Consider the following 12621-nt stretch of genomic DNA (forward strand, 5'->3'; position numbering starts at 1 on the left):
TTTCTCTGAGCCTGAATTTCTTCCTGTGTAAATGTGAAAATATATGTAAAAATGACTTTCACCCACAGTCAGAAAGAAAATATTCTAGTTCTGTCATCCTCCAACAATAGCAGTAAAAATGCCTGAATAAGATGCTGCAAGTTGCTCCAGGTACTCACAGACGGTGCCACTCTGTTCCTCAGTTGGGAGAGGGAAGGTAGTTTAGAGGAGCGCTGCCCAGGAAAGCCGGCTTTGCTCTGAGCACTGCACCTCAATCCTCTGGCCATGCCTAGAAATCTCCCACCGATGGGGCAGAGGGGAGGGTTTTATTGCCTCCTTATCCTGCCTACTTAGCTCCGGCCAACCTGGTCAGCATGACTGATGGAACCAGACCACCTGGGACCAAATTCAACCTACACTAAGCATTCTGCTTTGTGATCTTGGGAAGTTACTTAGCTTCTTTGGTCCTCAGTTTCTTTGTCTGTAAAAAATGTGGATATAATACTGGTGCCCACCTCATAGAACTCTTCTGAGTATAAATGTGTTAGTGTGTGCAAAATACTTAGAAAAGTACCTAACTTAGGCAAGCATCATGAAATGTCAGTTATCATCACTGCCATCGTCATCCTCCTCCTCCTCATCAAGATCTTAATCATATGATGAGAACAGTCCCACAGAGAAAGCAGTTACACTGGCAACACCCTCCCTGTGTAGTCTCATTAAGAGGTTGCGTGTGGCAGAGGGGGATACAGTGGGAGTATGGGATTAACAGATGCACACTATCATATATAAAATGAACACAAAGATTTACTGCATAGCACAGGGAACTATATTCAATATCTTGTAATAAACTATAATGGAAAAGAATTTTAAGAAAAAAACATGTATATATATATATATATATATATATACACACACACACACACACACACACAAATACATATATCTGTATAACTAAATCACTGTGCTGTACACCTGAATTTAACACAATACTGTAAATCAACTATACCTCAATAATAAAAAAAAAAGACATTGGGTTTGACTCAAACCCAGGCTTCACTGCCACTAGTTGTGTTGTCATTTTGAGCCTCAGCTTCCTCATCTGTGAAGTGGGCTAATAAGAGGACCCATAATATGGTATTGTTGCAAGATTAAATGAGCTCACATATAGAAGGCATCCAGCAGAACCCCTGGAACAAAAGGAGCTCTTGGTAAATGGTCGTGGCTGGGTTGCTACTAGGTTAACACAGAGGAAGTCAATGTTTAAGTCCCATCCAATTGTAGTCACTCTGCCCTTTAAGAAGGGGGGATATACTTCATGTAAGGGAAATAAATCTTATTGCTTCCTTGGCCTCTCAGAGACTGTGAAAGAAGACAGAAACATTTGAGGCTCCTCTTGTTCTCCTTGCTGCTGGAAGTTGGATCCGAAGTAGCTGGCCCATTGTTTAGCAGAACACGTTAATTAGTCTGTGTAAATGCAAAAGCAACCTCAGCGCTGAGTAAGGAAAGAAATAAATAGCTCTGGATGTTGAAGTGTCGTGCCTGGATTTCCCTGGGAGGAGATGAGCGAGGAGAACTTGAAAGAGAAAAAAGGGGGGCCTAGCAGCGTGGAAGTGGCAAGGGGGCCACTCAAGAACAGAAATGTCTAAGATTTAAAATTTGGTAATTTGTGTTGCTTCCACATAACTTTTCCATGTAACATCAAAACTATAGCAAAAGCCACTGTCTGTGATGTTCTGAGAATAAAACACTGAACAAAAGACATGTATCATATATACAGGATAAAGATTCAGGAGGGCAGTGGTCCATGTAGATGCTGAGGCAGGTCTGTAAACTCAGCCATCCAGCGAAAGCAGGAACTTGGACGATTTAAGAGAAGAACAAGACACCCTCTGCCTACCCCATCCCTGAGCATCCTTGGAGGATGGGGTGGAACGTGTATGTGGGGTTGGGCTCCAACAGTTTCATGTGAAAGATGCTTAGCTGTCATCTGGCTTGTGAAATTATCCTCAGTGTCCAAATCCCTACCTGACATCTCTGCTTGGATGTCTAGTGATCTTTCACATGTAACACAGCCAGAAAAGACTCTTTTTACCTCCGTCCCTGCCCCTCCCCAGGGCCTCAGTTTTCCCTGTGTGGGAAATGACATTCCCATTCGCTCAGTGGCACAAGCCCCTAATCCACCCATTATCCTTGATGGTTCTTTCCTGTAGTGCAACCGGACCCATCAATATATCCTACATCAATATATCCTGTATATATCCTATCCAGCCTCCAAACATGTCTCAAACCTGTCCACATCCCCAGTAGATCCACTTCTCCTCACCCTGCTGCCACCAGCCTCCATCTTCGCCTGGTCAATGGTCTCCCAACTGAGCTTCCATTCTTTCCCCTCCCTTCAGTCCTATCCCTCATCCACATTCTGGAACATGGTTGGCCAGCCAGCATCATCTTTAATAAAAAGTAAAGTAGGAAATTTGCTGTCTCTTCCCTACTTCAAATCTGAGTGTAGGATGAACGCTAAACTCATTTTATCATTTCTTATGGGATCTGAGCCAGCTCACCTTCTGAATACACCACCAGCCCCGCCTCCACCCGGCTCCTCCACCCCGCTCCTCCACCCCCTCCACTCTACCCCATTGCCCTTCCCTCTCTTCTCACACATTCCAAGCTCAGTGCCACCTTAGAGCCCCAACAGTCAGACAGAGCCCTGACTACCTGTCCCTGGCTGCCCACTTTCCAACCATTCAGCTGAAAGGGGTCGCTTCTATCACAGGACACTCCTTAAACTTTCACGCATAGCACCGCTGCCATCGGAGAGTTGCCTTACTGACTCATTTGTCTATCGACTGCGGTCCCCAGTGGAATGCCAGCTCCTCAGAGTTGGGGATCTTTATGTCTCCATCAGAACTGTGCCCCAGCAGCTCAACAGACAGATGAGTGACACCCGGGTGGGTTTTGTTATCGTTATTCCATAGGTTCCCATGACTCTGAAAACCTCCACTGAGAACTGGAGATAGAGCACCATCCGTGGTGGCTGTGGCTTCAGCAGAACCAAATTCTGAAACCCAGGTGGACGTGCTAGTTATTAAACCAGGGCAGTGCCCGGCAGGAGGGCAATCACAGCTTTGAATTAATATCCATTTTAAGGCCGCAGTCATCTGAGCATAGATTCCACCAGCAAACACAAGAATGTCAAAGTTACTGAAAACCAGAGCCTCAGGTTTTCCATTTCCCCAGAAATCCCACCTTTTCCTCAACCTGAGGGCCTACACCAGGCGAGGGCTTGATCACAGCATTAATTCATTAAACCACTGACACAGACAGAAAAAAAGGGCTGTTTCATCAACTGGGCGTCCTGAACTGCATTGCAATTAGGTGGGTTCTGTGAATCTTTCCAAGGGTAATAGCTAGAAGGACGCCAGACATGGAGCCTTACTCCATCTTTGGGACACAGAGTGGGCATCCTTGTAAGGGGCCAGTATATCCTGCCGTGGCTGCCAAGCCGAATCCTCAGCAGGATGGGGGACTGAGAATGAAGGGCTTTGCCTACTGCATTTCCCAGATTGCACCCTACTAGGCAGCCCCCAAATTTGGCCATGATGCAGCCATAATCAAATCTGCATAGAAATTGAGTTCAGTCAATGCTCACAGTAGCAGACATAGGCAGAATTTTGCATCCTTTATGAATGTAAGTTCATCAGGATCTGGGTTCCCTTCCCAAACAAGGCTGACCCAGGACCACCTTCCAGGGGAACCACAGAAGAACTTTCCCACTTTACACCAATTCATTCTCAGGGATTTTGTTCTCTATTTCACTAAGGAAACAAAAAGAAATTACCTCAATTCCCTCTTTTCAATTCTACTTATCTCATTTTTATTTTTCCTTCTTGTCTTAGGTGAATTGATAGTTCTCTTTTTTCTCGAGGATAACCCCTCCATCTAAGCTTTCATCTTCAGTTTTTTCCTTCTACTTTATATATGTGGTCCCATCTGGTATTTACCTCTGTTCGATACTATAAATCTCTCCTTCCCACTGACTTCTCACCTACAGGATAAGGTTTTCCCCATCTTAATAAAAAGCATTCCTTGACCCTACCGCCCCTGGAAATTTCTCCCATGCCCACCTCCATCACCAGACTCTTTGATAGGGAGTTTACCTACTTGTGCCCCCTACCAACCTTCAGCTCCCTATTTATTTTTCAAGCCTTTACACTCTTCCTCTTACCACTTCACTGTGCCCTGGACCTGTCACAAAGTCACGGTGATTTCCTGATACCCAAATCCAACAGCTTTTTCTTAGTCCTCATTCAACAGAGATGAAGCTCCAGTCCTTCACAGTCCGACCAAAGCTCACCTAAGCTTTCTCATCAATAGCTGTCTTGCCCATGACTAGGGGCGCTCCTTTATCTTGTCATAGATACGATGAGGATTCTGGAATTCCAGGAAGCAGAGAACACGCAGAGACTTATCATAATATGGTATGTGACTTTACTGTGCATAGCCGTCTCCCTAAGAAGCAGCGACCAGATCTGAATCCTCTTTGCCACCCTGATGCACAGTCCTGTGCTTCAAATTAAGTTCAGATACTCATTCAGTCCTGAAATGTCATGAAGAGAATGTGTGCCACTGAGGCAAAAAAATCCTCAGTGAGTTGTGTGGGTGAACTTCCAGGGAAACTGGAAATACTCCTTCCTGGGAGATCTTTCAAAGGAAAGGAGCATTTAATTAATGCCTTAGTTAACAACTTTTGAGAAATGAACAACTATTTATCAGGCACCCATGGTGCTGGGCACTGTAGCATCAGCAGGTTTGCAGATGGGCACGCCAGCTGCAGCAGGACCTGGGGAAAGGAAGGGGCAGTCAGGCAGGCAGGAAGCAAGCCGGGCCTGAGGGGCCGCAGTGGCAGGGCCGATTCCTGGGTGCACACTGCTCTCTGCTTCCTGGGCTGGGGTAGGTCCTGCCAAGGGCATGACTGGAGGAAATAAGCAGGGAATGGACACTGATGTGTTAGTGAGGGCACCAGGCCCCCTTTGGGTGGGGGTAGCATCGGTGACCCATTGCTGCTTCAACTGCCGACAACTACTTCTTTGCCATCCTCTTGCGAGGAGGGAGAAACCGTCTCTCAGAGGTCTTTCCCGTGCTGTAGTTCCTTGCTTCCCAGCTAGCCTGGCTTCCAGGAGGATGCCAGAGAGCCTCGTATGGTGGGCCACACATGCCTGAGTGGGCTTCCAGGGCTGGCATCCATGGTGCCTCCCTCAGCCTGGCAGATAGGAAGGACTAGCACCCAGGGATCCTGGAATACACATGGCATCTTGGCAGCTGGCTCTAACAGATGACCCCCGAACAGCTTGCCTGGGCTGTCGGAAGTGACACAAACCTAATTGCACTCGTTGGTCTCGACTTCAATGCTCCTCCCAGGCCCAGTTTTTTTCTCCCTTCCCTGTTGCCACCCAATCTCAATCCTTAATATCACCCCCTTATGCTTGTCTGTGCTCCCATATGTTTGGGTTCTTTCTGGACCATCTGCTATGCTGTCCGTGTACATTTCCTTTCCTTAGGACCTCCTCTCCAGCAGACAAGAGCCCAGGAACTCAGAAGAGGGGAGGGTCAGTTTCTCCTCCTGGTCAGCCTCTGTCCCATGCCCACCCCAGAAGGACACTAAGGGCCCTTTTAGGAAAAGAGGAGGGGTCCCGTTGGAATCTCGGTATGCACATTGCTGTCCCCACTGAGAGCTACCACAGAGAAAACATGGCTATCGCTTGGCCTCCGAAGCTGCAGATTTACATCATCTCATGATTAATCTCTCCGCCCCTTCATCTTTCCTGTTGCTATTTCCTTGAATCCTCTCCAGCTGGTTGCCTTCTCTCCAGTTTGGGCCTCTCTTCCGCCTGGAGCCCAGATCACTGGGTTGGCTGGAAATGTCTCGCTCTGAACCGTCTGCGGCCTTTCTTGCAGCCAGCTTCAGTCTGGACTGCCGTGCCCCACTCAGCATGTTCCCAGGAGGCCACCTGCTTAAAGGCCAGGGCAGGAGGTCAGGGTACACGGGGACTGCCTCCCAACCTTCACCCTGACCTTGAGAAAGTCAAGCTGCCATGCTTGGTCAGCCATCTGTAAGACATATGAGATTAGAGGCTTCACTCAGAATCCCATTAACATTTCCGGACTGTGCAGCTCCGAATCCCCAAACCTAAAATGTGGCAAGACTCTGGCCAGAAGACCCCTTTGGAGAACAACATTATGGGAATATTGGCAGCACTTTGAGGTCACCTGGGAAAAGGTAATGACCTCTGCACTCACCAACTTTGTATCCTGGCTCTGAAGACATGTTGCAGAAGGAGATGGCTTTCCCTAAGATAGCTCTCTGTTACAAGAGGACAGCTGTCTATAAGCAGAGCCCACTGGCTCCTTGGGGATTCTTGGGGAGTCCCTAAACATTTAGGGGTGTCTGCAATGGTCCACAAGGCAGGGATGCAGGGACACACAGTGCCACTGGCGGGCGCTGCCCCTCAGCCGTCCCCCACGTTCGGCTTAGCTACCCAAGGTAAGGAAATACCAGCTGCTATTCATAAAAACAGAAAAAACAGAATAAGCCAAGTTTCCACATAGTGAGATAAATATAGTATAGCCACACAGTGGAACATTACCCAGCCATTAAAAATCATGCTGCGACCCTGTATTTATCGAGGCTGTGGAGAATCTCATTCTCATATATTATTACTGAGGGTACCCATTGGTATAACCTTACAGAGGTTATAGGTACAAAAGAGGTATAGCCTGTGGGGGTTATTTGGTCCTGTGCTAATGTGGCATTTTAGCTCAGCCATATTTATTTAGGTTTGTTATATTTATAATCAGTCCATTGAAGTTATTTATAAGATCAAAATACGATAAATACATTAAATGAATCTGGATACACCAAGGCAATGGAATAGTATGCACCTCTAAAAAAAAAGAATGAGGAATTTCTCTCAGAGCTCCAGAAAGCTGGCAGGGTGAATACTATGAAGTACAGAGTAATATGTCTGATATAGTTTTATATGTGCAAAAGGGAGGGAAAACGAGAGCATATGTTGATATTTGTGTATGTATAATTTGTTTAGATATAATTCATAAGGACATACAATAACACTGGTTACCTGTTTGGTGATGGTGGTGGTGGTACAAAGAACCTGCAGATGAGGGACAGAGGCAGAATTCCTATACATATCACATATATATGTTATGTACAAGGGTGAGTCACAAATTATCCGCACTCTGGCTGTCGAATTTATTTTCATTAACTTTTAGAAAAGACAAATACATTATTTTTTGACATAATCTCCTTGCTTTTCAATACACTTTGTCCATCTGTCACCAAGCTTTCGTAGTCCCTCATTAAAAAATGTTTTAGGCCGAGCTGTGAGCCACGCACGCGCCACTGTCTTCACATCTTCATCAGAAGTAAATCCGGCTCCTTCTTGACGGCTAACACTTGTGCGAGCTCCCTTGACCTTCTCTATCCATTCATACACCCTTCTTTACGACGAAACACTTTCTCCATACTGTGCACAAAGTCTTCGATAAATAACGGCACCAGGCACACCCTCAGACCACAAAAAACGAATCCCTGCACGCTGCTCTTCTTTCGTGCCCATCACAAGTGGGGCATCCATTTTTGCTCGCATCACAGTTACAAATGAACAGATGTAACACGTTCACACCTGCACAGCAGTGACTGGGGAGACAGTAGCCTTGAACGGAAAGCGATGATAAGACTGTGCAGCCGACAGAAGTTTTAATATAACCAGAGTGCGGATAATTTTTGACTCACCCTCGTATATTTATATATATTATATATATAATAACTGAGGTAAACAATACCTCAATAAAGTTTCTATATAAAATCTTTATTTTATATCAATATATTATATATTTATTATATATACATCATACATAAACTTTATTTTACATATATATTTACATATAAACATATAAACTTTATTGAGGTATTATTTACCTACCATAAAACTCACCCATTTTAATATACAATCCAATGATTTTTTAGTAAATCTACCAGTGGCACAACCATCACCATATTCCAAACTTAGTAAATTTTCATCACCCCAATAAGATCTCTTGGGTCTATTTACAGGTACTTCCCATTCCCAACCCCAACCACTAATCTACTTCTTGTCTACATAGATTTGCCTCTTCTGGACACTTCATAGAAATGGCATCATACAAAACAGGATCTCTCGTGTCCTGCTTCTTTCACTACCTAGCCTACTGTCTTTGATGTTCGTTCGTGTAGCACACATCAGTTCTCCATTCCGTTCTATTACTGAGTGATCACCCATTGTTTGTGTATGCCAGGTTTTGTTTGTCATCAGTTGATACACATTTGGGTTGCTTCTACTTTTTGGCTATTTTGAAAAATGCTGCTATGAATATTCATGTACAAGTTGTGTATGCGTGTGTGTGTGTGTCTTTTTTTGAACCATGTGAATAGATTATCCTCCAAAAATCTTTAATATTGCAAAAGATTAGTCAAACAGCACATGAAACTATCTTATAAAAAAGGAAGTAGCAAAGCAATGGGTGTATGTGTGCACGTGCACATAGAATGGTTTGATTCTGTTAAATAATTAAATACGAACATAAAAAAGATTAGAAAGGCAGAAAGCTAAAATGTTAACAGTGCTGTCTCTGGGTGATGGGTTGGTGGATAATTTATGTGTTTGTGTGCTTTTCTGTATTTCAACAAATTGTCTACTGTGAATATAAATTACTTTTGTAATCAGAAAAAAAACACAATGTTATTAGAAGAAAGAAAATATCCTTCCCGTTCAATTTCTCCAAGGTCTTTACCTCTCTGTTGCAGAAAGATATCCTCCCAATAGTCCACAAATAGGGGAGGGGAGAGTGCATTCCATCTCTCTCTCTGTTTAATGCTGGTCACAGCATCCAGAAAACTGCAGATCCCCAATAAATACAAATCAATTTTGGAGACCTTGAGATCAGTCTCCATGGCAACCTGACAAGGGCATGACACTATATGAGCACTGCCCCAGCGTGGAGATGGTCCAGCAAGAAGGACGCCTGGACTTAACAGCCCGGGGTTGCCAAAGGGCCATAATATTTATCTATGTGGCAGTGGGATCAGGCTTCCCAAGACTCAGAGAGGCAGACATTTCTCTAAATGATGGAACATTGAAGGTCTGAACTGATCATCCTGATTGCGGGTTCTCTGAACTGCCATTCCTATTTATACAGCTGCAAACAGACGTTGTGATTCAGTATTTTCGAGAACTACCTTTAAGAATTAAGTGTCCTTCCTCTTTGCTTACCTCATGCACAATTTCATCATATTGCTTCATAATTACTCATTTGTCTGCACCAGGCTGGTCCCTTACATTTGCAAGACCTGGGACAGGAGAGTATTTAGAAGCCCACATCTCATGTGTTCAAAAATTTGGAAGTTATAAATCAAGCTAATGCACTCTTAAATAAGGTACATCCTATCTTCCTACTCTATTAAATACATGTTCAGAATGACCTGAAGAACCAGGTACAAATTTAAACATCTCAGGCTCCTTGGAGGTGTGAGTTGGGACGTGTGATGCCAGAGAGCTCGCCCTCAGCGTGCTCCCCTTTTCCATCGCACAGCAAAAGAGGCACCGGGTACACCCAGCCTGAACCGCCCCACACTCACACTCCCCTCTGCCCCCAAACAGCAGCCCTTCGCCCAACTCTTGGCCTTCACAGGACACACACCTGCAGTGCAGCCCACCCTTAGGAGAAAAGACCAACAGTCAGGTCTGCACATGTCCTGAAAGTGGGCTAAGGGCTGCTTTGGTAAGGAGTTCTGGTTTAGGCAACTGCAACTCTACCTGGAAAGGGCGTGCGACAGAGGCTGTGGGAGCCATGGCCCTTGGACTCCTGGAAGCTGAAGAGGGCTCTGAAAAGTATGAAAACCCTCTTGCCCAAGATTAAGGGACACCTATCTGTATTCCCACTAGGCTGGATTTCTTGATCTTGGCACTACTGACATTTTGGGCCAGTTAATTCTTTGTCGTGCGGTCTGTCAGTTGTGGGAGTTACCCTTAGTTGTGATAATCAAAGTCCCTGGGGAACAAGTCCCCCTTCTCCTCAGTAAGAACCAGTGCAATAGATTGTGAAGCTCTGGAGGGCAGGAAATACAACTGCTCCACTTACAGAGTTCATGGTATAGAGTAGATGCCCAATAACTGTTTGAAGGATGAATCAACGAACCAACATCTGCTCATGATCTCAGAGGCATTCTTGAAAGATCCTACTTTCCTGGTGAGGATTGTGAAATACTGAGGACAAAGGGCTCCTCAGAACAAGCTGAGAGCTGTTTTTGATCCCCCAGGTATAAACGATAAATCTGGGGTATAAAGGTAAAAAAAATAGGAGGCATGAACTCTGTCGTGTGCCCAGGACCCCAAGTACAGGAGAGCTCCCTCTTCCTGATGCATGCACAGAGTTGACCCGAGGAGGCTCCTTGAGACCTCATGCATTTCATGGTCCAACCTTTCTCTACCAAAGCTGCCCAGGTTAGGAGAATGAAGGATGGGCCAGGGTCTCTAAATTTAAATAGACACTCCTAAGGGACCACGTAGAACACTGCTAAGCCCCACATGTTCCTTAGACAAATCCAAATGCAATACACGAGGGCTGCGATGCACAAGATGAGACTTCCGACCTGCAAGGTGCCAATTGCACAAGCTCTTCATCCCCTTGACATCCATGCTCCCTGCCCACACCAATGTGAGTTTGCAAGCCCTGTTCATGCTAAGTCTCTTCAATTAGCCAATAATATTTACTGCTGCATCAAGCCCATGTTCCTCCTCCAGAGCAAGCACACAACCAACCCCCCAGTTTTCTTTATAATAGATGAATTCCTTCTTGATGGTTCCCACATTCCTAGCAACTGAGCATCCGTGGTTATTTATATCCAGTTGGGTTTGTGTCGGCACTTTAGGGGCAGTGGGTGATGTTTTCGTGAAGAAATGAAGTTCTGATGGAGTCTGACTCTCGGAGCAAAATGCATGACTGGTACCAAGGGAACCTAGACTTGATTTCAGAATCTGCTCAAGGCTCAGCTTTCCCTAGAGTGGCAGTTCTCAAAATGTGGTCCAAATACCCCAGGTGGCCCTGAGACCGTCTCAGCAGATCCACGTGTCAAAATATTTTCCTAGGAATACTAAGATGGTCGGTCCTTTTGTTCACTCTCATTCTCTCACAGGTATACATGAATTTTTCCAGTAACTTCCTGACATGCGATGGTATCATTTTTCTGACAGCTAAACACAACGTGTGTGTGTGTGCGTGCATGTGCATCCTTGTGTTTTCCAAAGTTTCTCAGTTTTAATTTAAATTACAGTAAATGTAGATAAATATAACCCACATAAACAAAAACGCTTTGAGGTCCTTGTAATTTTTGAGTGTAAAGGGCTCCAAGGACCAGGAAGTTTGAGAACCACTGTCCTAGAGCAAGAATGCTGGTCATACTTCTACATCATTGAAAATAGGGAGTGGGGAAAAATATTTAGAAGACCTTTCTGAGAGGTACAGTAAGTTACCAAATATAAAAATAAGTACACTTTCTGAGTTTTATAACAGGAGTGTCACTGTGACATTTTAAGTGCAAAATGTTCTCTAGATTCTTCAGAATGGAAAAAAAAAAAGGTCTAGGGGGAAAAAAGCAAAAGTATTAATATTTTCAATAAAAGCAATACATCCTAAATACAATATTGCTGATTCACAGTTGGACCAGCCTCACCTCAAACACCCACCTGTCCAAAGACTGGCTCTATTTGTTGGCATCCCCGAGAGCGCCAAGCGCGTGCAAAAATAATTAGAGGGAGAGTGACTGAGAGCACGTTTGTGTTATTTGTGGAGGCGGAAGGGAGAATATCCGACACTTGTAATTTCGAATTTAACTGCAATTTTGAGATTATCAATGGCTTTCAGTTACCCATGCTACAAAATCAGGATGTATTATCAACTGGAAGCATTTTTTGTTAATATCTAAACAACATCACTGACCAAAATAAACAGATGAACGACCCCATTCCCTCTAGCTTTAACACCAATCCTCCCATCACTTCTGATTTTCCCTTTTTTAATTTCTTTATTTCCTTTTCCTCCCTTCACATAACATAGACGCTATTTTCTTACCCCCACCCCCAAGTGCCTAGGTGTTTTGACCACATGGCATCATGCACATGCCCAGTGTACCTAGAAGAGGCAGATGACAATTGGCTCCATTTTTCAAATGGAACAACTGACACATGAAATCTACCTTCTCAGATCAAAATGGCCAATTGGTGGCCAGGCCACCAATTGCTACCCTAGATGCTACCCACCCATACTGGGGGCGGGGGGGGGGGGTCCCTCGAATCTCTGTTTGAAGAGGCACAAGCTGGAAGCTGACGGGGGTGAAAAGAGGTGGTAAAGGACTTGCTGAAGACCCTTCAAGAGTAAGAGATAACTCTTGTTCTTTGCAACAATCATTCTAGAAATTGCCTCTCCCCAACTCCCATAATCAAAAGCCACGAATTTTCTTAATTAAAAGAACGATAATAGTAATCATAATAACAGATAAGGAGAGGTCAAGAGCATGTCACCAACAGG

General features: G+C 44.6%; 1 protein-coding gene across 4 annotated transcripts in view; it reads right to left on the reverse strand.

Moving 5' to 3' along the window:
• NTRK3 (neurotrophic receptor tyrosine kinase 3) overlaps positions 1-12621 on the reverse strand; it is a 369697-nt gene that overhangs the window by 67280 nt on the left and 289796 nt on the right. The window lies entirely within an intron of this gene.

Source organism: Hippopotamus amphibius, chromosome 2 (genome assembly GCF_030028045.1).
Source record: "Hippopotamus amphibius kiboko isolate mHipAmp2 chromosome 2, mHipAmp2.hap2, whole genome shotgun sequence".
Classification (NCBI taxonomy): Eukaryota; Metazoa; Chordata; class Mammalia; order Artiodactyla; family Hippopotamidae; genus Hippopotamus; species Hippopotamus amphibius.